We start from the raw sequence: 15,487 nt of genomic DNA, 5'->3' as shown, positions 1-15,487 counted from the left end.
TATACACTTAATAATAATGTTGTTTGCCGTTTAAAATTTTATATTTTAAATTTGATGATCTACGTTGCAAAATATATTTAGAGTTCGTCACACATAAACAACGTAATATTTTGTAATTCAATATACGTACGCTCTAGAATATTTTTATCATAGTGTAGCTCTCTGAGGGAATTTGTCGCTGTTCTTATTACAGCCACTCTAAGTTAAAAGAGATTGTTCCATTATATTTAATTGTTCATTGAGAAAAAAATATATAACATCAAACGTCTGTATGGCCAATACAAATGTATGCCGAGTGAGGGAATCAACAGCCATGGGTCAGTGCTCTGACCGCTGCGCTAACGCGTCGCCCATATGACTATACGAATAAAACATTCCTATATGTTTGCTTAAAATACATATTTGGCTTCCCTTGGCTGCTACTATTTATACAATTGTTGCAAACCTTGTACCATTCTATTCCGAACAATTAATGGTAAGTAACGATTATATTAGCAATTTCAATGTGAATGAATAACAAATTTTTTGATTTGATTTACAGTATGTGTCACCATTCTTCTCTCCTATTTCAAATCCTTTATCACTTTGAGCAGTATTTTTATCAGCTTCAAAAAAAGGCGGAGGTCGCTCCTTACTTTTTTTTTTATATCACTAGGTCGGCAAACAAGCGTACGGCTCGCCTGATGGTAAGAGTTTACCGTAGCTTATTGACGCCTGCAACATCAGAAGCATCGCAAGCGCCTTGCCGACCCAATCCCCAATCCCCCCAGGAGCTCTGGTCACCTTACTCACCAACAGGAACACAATACTGCTTGAAAACAGTATTATTTAGCTGTGATCTTCTGTAAGGTACTACCCCAGTCGGGCTGCTCCAGATTTTGAGCAGGAAATTCCTGCTGTGCCCTACCTCAGTTAAAACTTCGGGGATAACTTCGTCGTTTATGAACCGATTTTTATAATTCTTTTTATTTTTATTGGGAAAGAGATATTCCAAGTAAGGTACCATGTTAAAGAAACCAGGATTTGATGATGGAATCTCAGAGAAATCCAGGGAAACACTCAAAAATCGTAGTGACGACTAGTGTGTTCGTTAAATTTTTTTCGTCTACTTACATTGTATTACTTGTCGATGTAATTGAAGTTGGTTTTTTTCGTTTGCGTGCAAACACAATTATTTTGAGCTGAATCAGCATGAATTCAAGAGCAATTGCTGTCATTAAATACAAAATGCCTTGCCTAGTTATTCAAGAATTTCATTTCGCCAAATCGCCTTTATTTTATATATTAGACTGGTAATAAAGCCGTCAGAGGCAAGCGATGACTTAAATAATAACTCCTCTCTAGTTTACTCTTAGAGGAAATAGTGACACTATACGAATAATGCGGACTTTACTTGAGATTCGCTTGAATTTATGTATTAGGAAGCTACTGTACTTTGCCATACTAAAATATATTTCTAATGAAGATACATATGACATTCAAATGCATACGTAAGTGAGGATAATTTATATAAAGTTTAATATACTTTGTGTAGTTATATGCATCAAGAAAGGAAAATATTTTAACGTCTACTATAAAAGTTGAGCCTTTCATTATTTTAATAATACTATGATTTCACTAATGCAAGAAAGTATAGCTCAAATTTATTTTTTTGTTTGGCTATTTAAGAAAATTTACATTATATTTGAATGAGAAACTTAAATCAGCGATTACAGCGACATGTAAATTGCACAAAGGACCCACCCAAATTGCAGTAGACGGGGTGATTAATAATCCCCATGCTCTTTTCCTCGATAGGCTTCTAAGGAAACAATTTTCGTTCATAGTATAAGTTCTAATGTACGTCCATTTATTATGCAGGTCAGAAGTTTGAACTAACTCCTGACCGAAGAATGACGATAGTTCATAGTGGACGTTGCTTTAACTGTAGCGCGTTCCATCCCGACTATTAACAAGTATAGAAGAAGCAACATAAACTTGAAGAACTTTGATGTTGTTACAGTCTTTGCCAACCAAGCTGTCGGATCGTAGTATCCCTTTATGCTTCCCAATTTCGTTACGTTGAAAATAAATCAAAATCAAAAATATCTTTATTTATATAGGCTTCAAATCGTCAATTTACAATATTTTGAATATTTTTAAAAGTGCAGCTACCATCGGTTCAGAATGTAGATTTTGCAGAGAAAAACCAGTAAAATACTCCGCTTTTACTCTTTAAAAATTATATAAACTCTGTTTTTATACAAATTTGGTAATTAATATCTTGCATGAAATACAGCGTCACTAAGTCCACATATATTTATCATCTACGTAATCCTGCACTGAATAATAAGCTTTAGCTTATAATTTATTTATTTTTCATACAAATTTTAAATTTATACTCAAATAATTTCAATATTGTGTGTGGAATTTTATAATATGTGCGAATACCATAACCCAGAAAGGAGACGTTTACTTCGCGCTGTCGATACGTGGAGTTACAATTTTGCAATGTATTGTGTAAAAATATAACATTAAGTAAATAGACATTATAAAAACAATATTTTATTTTAATCTTAGTTATAACTAATAAGAAATACAGGTGGTTGTCCAGTAATCGAAATGCGATCATAATTCATTTAAATTATAAGTTTGAACATTATTAAGGTTCTGTTGTCAAAGACTATACTTGTATAATAATAAACTTCTTCTTCTTTTTGATTAATGGCTTTCAATAGTGCCAAATGAACACAGATGATTTCGCCAATGTCAAGTAGAATGGAGAATATAATAATAAACAAAAGAGTATTTATACATGTGGCTGTCAAAAACATGGAAGTGTGTGTAATATATTTTTTAATTGATTTAATGTATTTTATGCATAATTATTATTAAATAAAAAGTTTAAGCATTCTACACTCCTTATATATATAAACTACGAGTATAAGTGTGCGAAATTTTATACTCCTCCATCCGCGCAATTTTCGTAAAAAGGGGTACAAAGTTACATTTATCTCTATCTTATCTCGATTATAGGTTAAATTAATAATAACGTTTTTTTTTTCGCAATTAGTACTGGAGTTATGGCATAAGTTTTTAAAACCTAACTTACTTTCGTACACGAAGTATTTACTCTGGTGACAAAAAAACAACATCAGTATTTAATTTATCAAATCTAAACCAGAAAAAAAATATTAAATGCTCAGCATAGTGCAGTAATGGTAAATTCAACCTTTCCCCCACATATCCTATCAGTTACTTAAATTTCTTTGAAGAAAAAAAAACTAAGTGGATAAAGATGTTAAGAAGATTAGCCTTTCTATTACAAGTTCATCTTTAAAGGGTGTTTAAGGTTAAATAAGAATTAGCAACCTGATCAAGAGCAGGTCAGGTGTAGTAATCCTAAGAACTCCATGTAGCGAAGTGACTTACATTTTTCTACAAAAACCGTTATTGTGCTCAACTTATTATTATTATTATTTCTTGCTTGTTTCGTTTTCTTTTATGTTACATGTATTGTTTCTGGTTGTACAATAAAGTATTGTATTGTATTGTAACTGTAACCACCTTTCAACTTTGAGGTTCGTCTCCCGTTAAGCGTAAAATTAATGTAACTATACTAGTTAGTTAAAGATAAATAAAATACAGAATAGGTAAATAAAGTCATCATTTGATTAAGGAGAGTCAAATCAATTAAATCAATTTCTATTGATGACATTTGGAACATGCTGGAAAGCAACATAAAACTAAAACAAGCTCCGTGTTCACTAATGGTCTGAGAGATCCAAAATCACAAAAAAACAATTGCCTTCTATTTGAAGTGGACCTTATAAACATTTATATTTATTTTAACCCCTTCCGGTTTTTATTCTAGAAATTACTTTTTAAAGGTATATAAGTAAAAAAAGAAACATGTCTGGATTTCATGCCTATAGTTGTAGTGGTTCTGGTTATGCGATGATGAATCAGTTTGTCAGAATATGACATTTTTCAGGTAAAGATAAGGCTTTATGGCCGCATGTGTCCATCGGCCGAGCAGTCGTTTGAATGTACCTGAACATACATATATATGTTTGGTTGTACTTAAGATACATACAAATAGTATATTAATTTGTATAGTAAAAACTTTCATAAACCATAAAATTAAAAAAAAAATCGATCGGTAACATTTACGTAGTAAATAAGCGTATTGGTGCTAGTGGTTGCCTTAAAAACATTAGCAGTCGCAGATACATAGGCGCCTAACAGCCATCGTTTCTCATGGTATTCAGTTTATCTGATTAGCATGGTGGATTAAACTCCAGTAATTATTTTATATGGTATCTTTGGTTCAGAAATTGAATATTTACCAGCTGGTTCTGTTCCTTTCAGAGAAAAATAAAAGTAAAAGTTGACACACGATACGATTACACTGAATGAATGTAGGTCAATGATAATGTACAAGTTTTTATTTATTTTAATTATCGAAATGGCATATTAATGTGATTGATATGTATGAGTTTCAATTTAAAACATGGTAAATTACAATATGTATGTTTTATTAAGATAGAGCACAGCAAGAAATATGCTGCTCAATCTGTGGTAATACGTCCACCCTACAGAAGATCACAGCTAAATGATACCGCTCTATAGTAATGTTGTGTTCCTATGGTGAGGTAATTAGAACTCCTGGGGAGTGTCAGGGGTGAGATCGGTAATGAGCTTGCGATGCTTCTGGTCTTGCAGGCGTCTATAGGCAATGGTAACCGCTTACGAGAATGTGGGCCGTACTCTTGTTTGCCGCTCTAGTCAATTAAAAAAATACTATCGACTATCGAGTAATAATAATCATTAATGACCTATATATATTATTATTCATTGATATATTTTTTAATCTTTATTGTTATTTTCCTTTAATTAACTTTCATGTTATAAGAGTATTAGTCATGTCGTTGTGCATGTTTTATTTAATACTATTTATGCACACGGTTTTATCTTTTACAAAATGGCTTCTTACGTTAAGTATCCGAAGTATGCCATTTCAAAGAATTATATTCTCATATATGTGATGAGAACATTTGTATTTAACACTAATATGACACTAAAAAAAAACATATTTTTTCTGCAAATAAATTTCATTTAAATAGCTCGTTCCATTTCACATACAAAAAATTCAAAAATTCATTCCTAATGTTTTATTCTCAATCTCAAAAAGTCTTTTTCAATGAACACACCTCGCGTTAAAAGATTTATTATATGCATGGCAAAATAAAACGTGCATGAAAATTGCATATTTTACTTGAAACGAAAGCTCATTAATTTTTTAAGTGAGCGTCGCTGAGAAAGAGGGTCAAAGCAAAATTTATTGTAGCGATTTTACATGCTATTAAAAAGTCGATTGTGTTTTTGTATCGCTTGTTATTTAAAAATGTTAATCGTTTCCTCTTTTATACGTATAAATTTGCTTAAATAAAGAAATTTTAAACTATTGATAAACGTATTATTTTTTTTTTATTTAGTGTTGAACGTTGTGAATATTTAGTGTTACAATTTAAAATTCTTCCATCATGTGTTTGTAAATAATTTTCATTGTATAAAAGCCTATTATGTAAATTAATATTAAAATTTCATTGAGGTAGGGTAAAGCAGAAAATATGCTGTTCAAAATCTAGAGCAGCCCTACTGAGGATTGGCCTCGTCACCTAACAGGAACTCACAGCTTACTAATACTGCTTTCAAGCAGTGTTGCGTTTCTGTGGTGAGTAAGGTAACCAGAGCTCCTGGGAGAATGTGGATTGGGGGTCGTAGGTTAGCAATGCGCTTGCGATGCTTGTAGTGTTTCAAGCGTCTATAAGCTACAGTAATCGCTTACCATAAGGTGAGCCGTACGCTTGTTTTCCGACCTAGTTGTATAAAAAAATGCAAAAACGAATTATGATTAGGAAAAATGTATAAAGAACTTATAGGTACTAAATAAACAAATATAAGCTACTTTTGGCTGCTAAAGTAAACTTGTCTGCTCTCCAAGATGTCATTTGCTAATATTTTGCCCAAGTTCCTTAGATTACTTAGACCTGGAGGTAGGTATTTTTAAAAAAGAACCATATGGGTCAACAATTTAATATATACTTATAAATACTTTTATCAGTTTTAATGCAAAAAAACTGTGTGCTTGTGCAATTTACAGACGACAGAAGCGAAACCTCTGAAAAGTAGACTACGAGTGTTTTTTTTTTCGTTGTAAAAGAATATAATATAATAAATAAATAAATAAATAAATGTGTAACGTATTTCATCTTATTCTCTAGCAGACTTACATTTATGTGTTTGTTTGTTTATTTACCGTAACGCATTTTCTTTTCAATTAGTGATATTTTCTTGTGTAATTTAAAAACAAAATAATAGTAACAATTCATACACAAGAACTCCGCACTTGTGTAACTGTTTTCCCAAAATCTATAAATCGATAGATAAACATTGATGACTATACAAATAATTAAAATTGGAGTGTCTGTTTGTAATATTAAAATAACCGCTTTTTACTAAATGTATATGGATGTATACAGGTTCATATACCAAAATAACATTTATTACAATTTTTGTCTGTCTATCTGTCTGTTTGTTCCGGCTAATCTCTGAAACGGCTAGACTGATTTTGACGGTACTTTCACCGGTAGATAGCTGATGTAATGAGAAGTTACTTAGGCTACCTTTTATTTTATAAATTTATTTATTTTATAGCTCTGCGAACTGAACAATAACTTCTATGTTAAATTCCACGCGGACGAAGTCGCGGGCACTGCTAGTTTAGAATAAAACATAAAACATTCATTTTAATATAGAAAGTATTTTTATAAATACTTTTTACTCGGAAGCATAGCTAACATAAAATTTCAAGTATTTGGTATTTGGCAATAAATATAATGTCAGACTAAATAAAAACTGAGAAATTTGGGCGAAGGGTGAAGGTGGATTTAACAAATTTGCAGAATTAAAAATAGCCGCGAAGTACAGAGATTTTTTTGTGGACGGTTAGAAAAAAAAACATAACAATTGAAAATGTCTATTCATCTATTTATATCTATCTATCTTTCAACATTGCTGAAATCACTCAAACAAACAAAAGATACGAAATAAACAGAAACAGAGGTACAGAATTCGCGGTCATAAATCAACGAATGTTGCTTCATCATTCAATTCATTCGTTCATTCATTTCGTCTATTCGTTTTGGGCTCTATTCGCTAATTGTTGATGGACACATTCTTATACGTCCATACATCTTACAAGATGGATGCTGCGCTTTATTTGATTAATATTGTATTTAATGTTCGGTGAGCTGGATTTGGTGACACATTGTGTTATTTGATGTTTCGTTGGCACAATTGTGGATCAGACGTTGGTTAGACTTTATATGGAGTGTATGCAATGGAAAAGCGTAAAATTCAACCACTTGTACTACATACAATTTCTAAGCTGAATTATTTCTGAGCTTAAGTAAGTTTAGCTTTAGAATCTAAACACAAAAAATAGTCCAATAATAGCAGTAGTTTAAGCCCAAATGTAAGAATAACATTGTCTAAACTAATTATTGTATTTATATATATATATATATATATATATTGTATTTATATATATATATATATGTATATATATATATATATATATATATATTATTTTATTTTACTTGGGAAACAAACAATTATCACAACACTATTCAATAAAAATAATACAAAAATAACACAAATCAATCAAGTTTCCACAGAAAATTATAACAAACACTTGACAATCCATGATAAAAAAAAAAAAAAAACTAAACATAAAGTAAACACAGTAATTAACAGTTAAAATAATTGTTCACAAAATAACAATTTATGTAGACTATTCTTATAATTACTAATTTTCATGTTGAATATATCTAAACTCTCACAATATATATATATATATATATATATATATATATATATATATATATATATATCATGCATGTAGAGGTAAAGAAAAATATTATAGTCAAAATAATTATGCAATTATTATGTAATCATAGCATATTTACTAAAACCAAATACATTTGCTAATCTCCACAATTATTTATAAAAAAAAAAAAAAATAATTAAAAATCATCATTCAACCATCACTTTGAAATATAAATTATATTAATTAAAGCCGCACAAGAGCATAGCGACACCAATACTAAAAGATCCGTAATAACAAATATAAGTAAATAATAAAGTGTAAGGACGAAACTCGCGTCATTAAAGGGTTTTTTTAACAGTTTACATTCATGTGATTCGCGAGTCGGGCTAGCTGACTCACAACGAGAACATAGTTAGATATCACGTAACTCGCTTAATGACTTACAAGTTACACGCAAATGTGAAATATAAAATACTTTTTGCATGTTTCAAAGTCTATAGTCTATCGGACACGAGTGGTCAAGTTTGATGGATTAGATTTTTACTGTACTTATAGTTTATTAATTAAGATTCGTATCTAAAAATAAGCTTAGGCAAATATTCAAGAAAAAAAAACGCGACACTCACATGTAACTTACATTTAGTTTCTTGATTTTTTTAAGTGCCTTACGATTTTTTTCATTACTAAGTTATATCCATTAAGTCAAGCAGTCACTGATAGACCTGATAGTAATTAAATTAATAAATGTTAGGTAATCTTATATTGTATTGTAATACTATGCTTAAGATAACAGACATGCCTCTCTTCCTCACATAGAACAAGGACTTTAGAAGACGTATAGGGACAACAAACAGACCAAAACAAATATTTGTATGACCTACGCAAACAATTGCGATTAAAGTTATGATAATTACCGTTATGCCGTTTCACGCCATTAAACCTAAACTGGACTATAAATATGTTTACCAAAACAACGGTATATTTACATTTTGGTAATTTTCAACAAATATAATTGTTACACAACAGGGAAGTGTTTTACTTATAATTGGTTAAAATATTGTTTTTTTTTTTTCGGAAATCCTATGTTAGGGTCTCGGGCAACACATAAAAATAAAATCATAAGATTTATTTTTGTGTTACCAACACATTAGGGAAATCTGAACAATTTTTTACATCATCATCGAAATCGACTGGTCGATTAAAAATTGTATATAACAATAAAAACTCCCAAACCACACCAAACTACTATATATCGATACTACTATAAATCTATATGATACAAATATTTGTCATATGCGAGGATGTTCCCGCAACCGCTAGCGCGTCAGTCAGTTGCTAACATCACTGCACCAATGTTTCGTCAAATTTGCTCAAACGTATGTTAGAAAATCTTAAAAACTTCTAGGAAGAGTTTTAAAATTTACATTTAAATCTTGCAATTTTTTAAATTTTCATGTGATTTATTCGGGCGATGGTTTATATTTAAATGTCACGTTTTAACTGATATAATTAATGTATAAAGATATATTTGTGTGCAAATTATATTTTGTATTATTTTATCACGAAGAATAACTTTCATTTTGTAAAGCATTATTGTAAGTTTTTAAGCTGTCACCGTTATATATTTTCATTAATATGCAAATTCCATTTATCATTTTGAGATACTCAACATTTCCGTTCGTCACTTCAAATAAAAGATATTAAATATTTGACATATTAATATTATAAACACGGAAGTTTCTAATAATGAATAAATATGGTAGTATATTATATATATGGTAGTATGGATTGCCGTATGGTGCCAGCCGAGTAGAATAGCACCACCCCCTTTCTTCGTGTGGGGGTCGTAAAAGGCGACCGAGGGATAAACCTGGCTCAAAATCATCAAGGTCTTTGAGAAGGAAAACTTCATTTGAAAGCCGGAATGGGGTCTCCGTCAAGCATTCGTGACATAGCTCTAAAATGCGAAAGACTCCTGAAGCCGAACTGGCTTCACACGTATCGACTCGTCGTTCCTGTGGGCCTAGCCAGTGAGGTCGAGAGGATGGCGGAGAGCTTAGGCAACTCTGTGTTTTCCTTAACAGTGGCGGCACAGTGTCTGTCTGACACTGTCTAAATCGTCTACAATAGACGGACTAAGGCAAATGATGATGATGATATTTATGGCAATAAATAAATAAATAACTTAATGAATATGATTGTAACTCTTTCACTCAAAAACTACTGACATTATAGTAATTAAACCTAGTAAGTATATAACTGGACAACCAAAAATATTACATAGATTGCTTTTATCACGATAATTCAACCGGATCGAAATTATTCGAGTGAAATCACAAGGCGCAGCTAGTTCTATGTAAAATAAACGATGTATAAAAATTGTCATCATTAACGAAAACATCTAAGAAATTTTTGAATAGATATCGGATAAGATATTTATATATAAGACGATAAGAGTTGATTTAACGAGACAGCCGACCTCGATCTTGTGAAAGGTTTTCTCCAACTTTCCTAATTTCAGATTGACATAATGTAGGAGATTATCTCAATATAGTCGCTTATTTGAATTAGAAATTTTCATTATATCGGAAATTCTTATAGAATATATAAAATATAAAAAAATTTGTAACTTTTTTTTTTACTGTAACAGGCTCGAAATCACCCACTTCTGGGCAAATTATTTTCCAATTAGAGTCTTTACTTTACCCTCCGATACTGATCAAAAACTTTTAATAAGTACTCTGTAAATAAATTGTTGCTCCAAATATATCACAACATAAAATATATTTTATATTTAAAATATAATTTCCCAGAAGACGTGCAATATTTTTAACCACATAATTATTTTGTTAGGTTAGGTTAACCATTTAAATTTTTTGGTAGTCTCAATTCAGAACGTTTAACTTTCGTTCCGGATCCAAACAGCTTCTGGAAACAAAAAAACAGTATTAACTTTATAGGTATATCTTTAAAATCGTCTTTATGGGAACCCTAAAAACACAAAATTACTCTCTACTACTATCTTATCATCATCATTATCATCACTTTAGTCTATCGCAGTCCACTGCTGGACATAGGCCTCTCCAAGTTCGCGCCAGAAACTAAAACCTACCTTACTCCTCAACTGTAGTCACTGAAAAATTACTTCAAAGAACCGAATGGCAAATATTCGTTTAAACTCTTGTGCAAACGTTTTTAAACAGAAATCACTAAAAATTCAGAGGTATGTGTCGTGTGTACTCTAGATAAGAATTGTTTAAAGTGTCTATGAACATAATTATCAAATTTATGTATTAAACAAAGCCTTTGATATTTAAACGATATTATACTTTATTTTATTGTAAATAAAGGTATAAAAAGGTTGTAAAAAAAGGTAATCGTATTCACTACACAAACGCAAATTCACGGTAAAATAATGCGGCAGTTATAGACGCAACGTAGGTGATATTTCATTCAAACCCTCCGGGAACGCGTCGATACTGGATGTTTTAGTCAAGTACTGCTGATGGAATATTTGATACTAACGTAAGACATTGATTTGTTTCCCATTATGTACATAGCAGAACATTTGTTAAGTCCTTTCAGCGCTTCATTTGTTTTTATTTAATTTAGTTAATTCAAAGTAATAGCTTAATAAGATTGTAACTTAGTTGGTTAATATTTCTCGAAATCTGTCGATGTCTGTTATTTGATCTTGCTGAGGGAAAAGGCAAGTCGTAAGTAATTTATACAAGTTATAGATAGCTCGTACAGAATAGTACAACACTACTCACTGAGAAACTTAAAACTATAAATTTCGAATTGTGAACAAACTAGCTGCCCGAACGGACTTCGTTCTGTCAAAAGTTAATATTAAAATATATTTTTGAATGTTAAAACCTTCCGTGGGCCTTAAAGAACATACAAAAAAAAAAAAAAAAATTAGCCGAATTGGTCAAGCCATTCTCGAGTTTATGCGCTTAGCAACATAATTTTTATTTCTTTAGATAATATAAATTAAAATATCGGATTAATTTTAAAATTGATAGGCCTACATGAAAAAAACGGATACGTTATTTAAAAATAAATTTTATTTCAGTCTTTTGACAAATTTTTAACGAGAAAAGTAAGGTAGGAATTTTTACCACAAAATATCTTAAGCAACATGCTCCATAGAGTCTACAGTTAAACACTTTAAACTTAAACCAACCACTAGGATTAGAATCCTCTTTCGAGTTCCAAAAACAGTCTAAATACAAGCACGCCGGCTACAGCTAGCATCTGTATAGTTCATATAAGTATTTATATAATCGGGGAAAGAGGCCGAAACCGCTGGCACTATGACTATTGTACCAATCAATTTCCGTAAATTAATCCTATTTTGTATTACCTCGATGCATTTGTAGGTGAAACCAGATTCTACATACCTATCAGCAACGTAACTGAATAGATTTTACTAGAATTGGTATTTATATATATTTTTTGTTTAGATATACAGGTTTGAATGCACTTAATTCCCTTGATACCCAGATTTTCCTTCTTTTTTCAATTTTATCGAAAATATATCTGTACATTTTTTCCTTATAATGTTTTATTCAGATTTAAGAACATTCGTATCGATCTAAACCATCACCGTGTCTGGTTAATGAAAATTTAATCAGTTCAGCGTGACGTAGAGAGACGATAATAGGGTTTACGAAAACACGCTTTGGACTCTTTATTTACTGTTATTAGCAGCTTGAACTTATTTTACACGGGTAAGACTTTGAAACTGTATTTATTTGCTGTATCAAGTAAATAATTAAATTGAAAGGAAACGGTCAACAAAAAACTTTCCAGACCACATAACATTGTAACAGATGTGAGAAAATTAATCCTATAAAATTTCCGTTTACTTGAATAGTGTGACCGGTGTTAACTATTATCGATGTTAGGTTTTGATAAAATTGAAAAAAGTTTCAATTTTAGTCAAAAGAGCCTGGAACCTTTAGCCAAGCCTGAGCCTGGAGCCTTTTAGTCAAGAGAGTCTGGGAAATAAAATTAATTACTGCGAACTGTATTTAGTAAATAATTAAAGCTTATTTTGAATTGTATCGATATTCACTATAGCCCATCGTACTGAAAAATTAAAAGCACGATTTACATTTTGAGATATGAAAAAATAAACTTGATTTCAATTTTAATTATAAGTATTTTAAAATACGCACTAAATTTTATCAGATATTTCTTAATTTTTGCTTAAAATGAAATTTTCTCTCGCAAATATTTTAAAAGTAACAGTTGAAATAGAGTAAAAAGATTCTTAACAGACTCATATTTTGTTCATCATCTGTATATAATCTGTCCTGTTGTGGCTTATTTAGTGTATTAAATTTAGTACATTTTTATGTTTGAAGAAGTTTTATACTTCTCGTTGTAGTTTATTTTATCTCTCGTTGTAGTATATTATATCATTATGCGTTCCCTTCCGCTGCGGCTCATTTCGGTTCGTTTCATGAAAAATTCATCCTCAACTTTTCACGTAGATAGAAAAAGTATTCCCCGTATGGAAAGTTAAGAGTGTTTTTTTACATTCAGTCGTTGAATCGAATATACCTGTACCGTGTACTTTAACGCTAAATTAAAATGAATTTTCGGTAATTTTTTTTTGTCGTTTCCGTTTAAAGTAACGTCAGCGTTTTATATTCTAATTAACGATAAATTGTATTAAGTGACATGATGTTTGGCGCGAACTTAGGCAGGCCTATGTTCAGCAGTGGACTGCAATAGGCTTTTTTTTTGGTATCGCAGGGGAACCTATTTACGGGTGATATCCAGGATGCACGAGTAGACATTCCTAGACCGTATGTCGGCTTCTGCATCTGAGGGTACAATACCGACCAAAATCCCTGCGGGAGCCTTCAGCCGCTTTAATTGGAGGGTCCTGGATCTGCAGGCCACAGGATCATTTCAGTGACAGGCTGGCTTAGGCGAAAAGGCCCGACTTCTCCTCCATGGGGACTGTCCGGCTCACCTCTGAACAATCTCGACGATGCCGTGTCTAGCAGTACCGGATTCCCATCCCGGCCCGACACGGGCACAGGGGCTTTACTGGAGGTGCATTAGGTAGCGCCTCCTACGCACCCCCGTTCGTGCGGACCTGCAGACGGAGGCCTCGTCGGTGGCCTCCTCTCTCATCCGCTCGTCATTCTCCTTCTGAGACATTACTGTCTCGCAGAAGGAGACCATCGCCTTCTAGGACTCGTCGTCGCCGAGCATCGCGGTGATGACGCTCGGCAGTGACAAGTCCCCACCGAGGACTGTCGTCAGATCGCAACGCAGCGCCTGACTGCAATAAGCTGAAGTGATAGTGAACAAGGCGTTAACCGTCAGTCTGTGATACGAGCAATAACTGAACTCGATGTTTTCGACAGACCCGATTTGTTAAAATAGGGATGCCTGAGACACGTAACAACTGATAGCTTGAATTGATTGATTATTGAAATATCATGTGTTTAAATTGTCCTCATTTAAGTAACGGGTACCCTTTTGAAGCTTACTAGCTTTTACCCGCGGCTTCGCCCACATTGAATTTTTTTTTTAAATAAAAAGTAAGTGTGATAAACAAACTTACATTCACATTTATAATATTATATTAGAGACAAAGCAAATTCATTATGACTATTATTTTATGACGTTTATTTGTTGTCGAATGTCCAGCATACCTCATATAGAACGTACGCTTCGGATTTTAGTTTTTATCATCAAGTCCTAATTGTCATGTGAATAGTTACTGATAACACGCAGTGAAGGAACGTGATAGGTTTACACAATAAATTATTTCTCTACACGATGCAGGAAAAATCTCAAAATTTCCTACAATAGAATCCTCGTATAGAACTTTTTTGTAACTAAAATACAGTTATATCAAGTTTACTTCAATTCACATATTATATAATTTGATATCGGTCTACAAGTCAATGACATTTGTGTTGTGACTAAATCAAGTTTTATGAAATCTATTTTAGTTTAAAGACGTCAATAATTATTTATTTATTCGATAGTTACGATTTCTATTTTGAGGAAAGTGCTGTTCAATAAATTAACATGTTTGATCACAGCGACGATTGACGTCAGAAACATTTATATAATTACCCACTAATATTACAAAGTGGAGAAGTATTTTAATTTTAGATAAGGTTATAGTCAGATTAAAAATATGTTTGCTTCAAAACCTTGTATATTGAGATAATAATAAGCTATTAACATATTTTCTTTTTGCTCAGTTATCTTCTCAGTCTCAGTCAGTATAAAATAACTAGACAAAAATAAACAAGTAATATCTGATGACATACACTCAAGGTCGTCTGTTCCTACGGTAAGTAACTTAATGCTTGTTATAGGTAACAGCCGACTGTTATAGCTACATTTTTTGATAGATAATACATATATATATATATATACTGAGACTCAGCCCGCAACCTACGGAGAAGAAAGCAAGGTCACCACAAACTGCGCTAACGGGCTAGTCAACGTGTAAAAAACGTATTCTTCTGATTGTGAGCTGTAATGTATCTAACTATGCCGCATCAATATTTTTGTTTTTCTTATCACAAAATATAAAACCTGTAATTTTCAGATCTCTTAGCTTTCTTT

Source organism: Melitaea cinxia, chromosome 13, assembly GCF_905220565.1.
Source record: "Melitaea cinxia chromosome 13, ilMelCinx1.1, whole genome shotgun sequence".
NCBI classification, from domain to species: domain Eukaryota; kingdom Metazoa; phylum Arthropoda; class Insecta; order Lepidoptera; family Nymphalidae; genus Melitaea; species Melitaea cinxia.
This window is presented reverse-complemented; position numbering follows the sequence as displayed.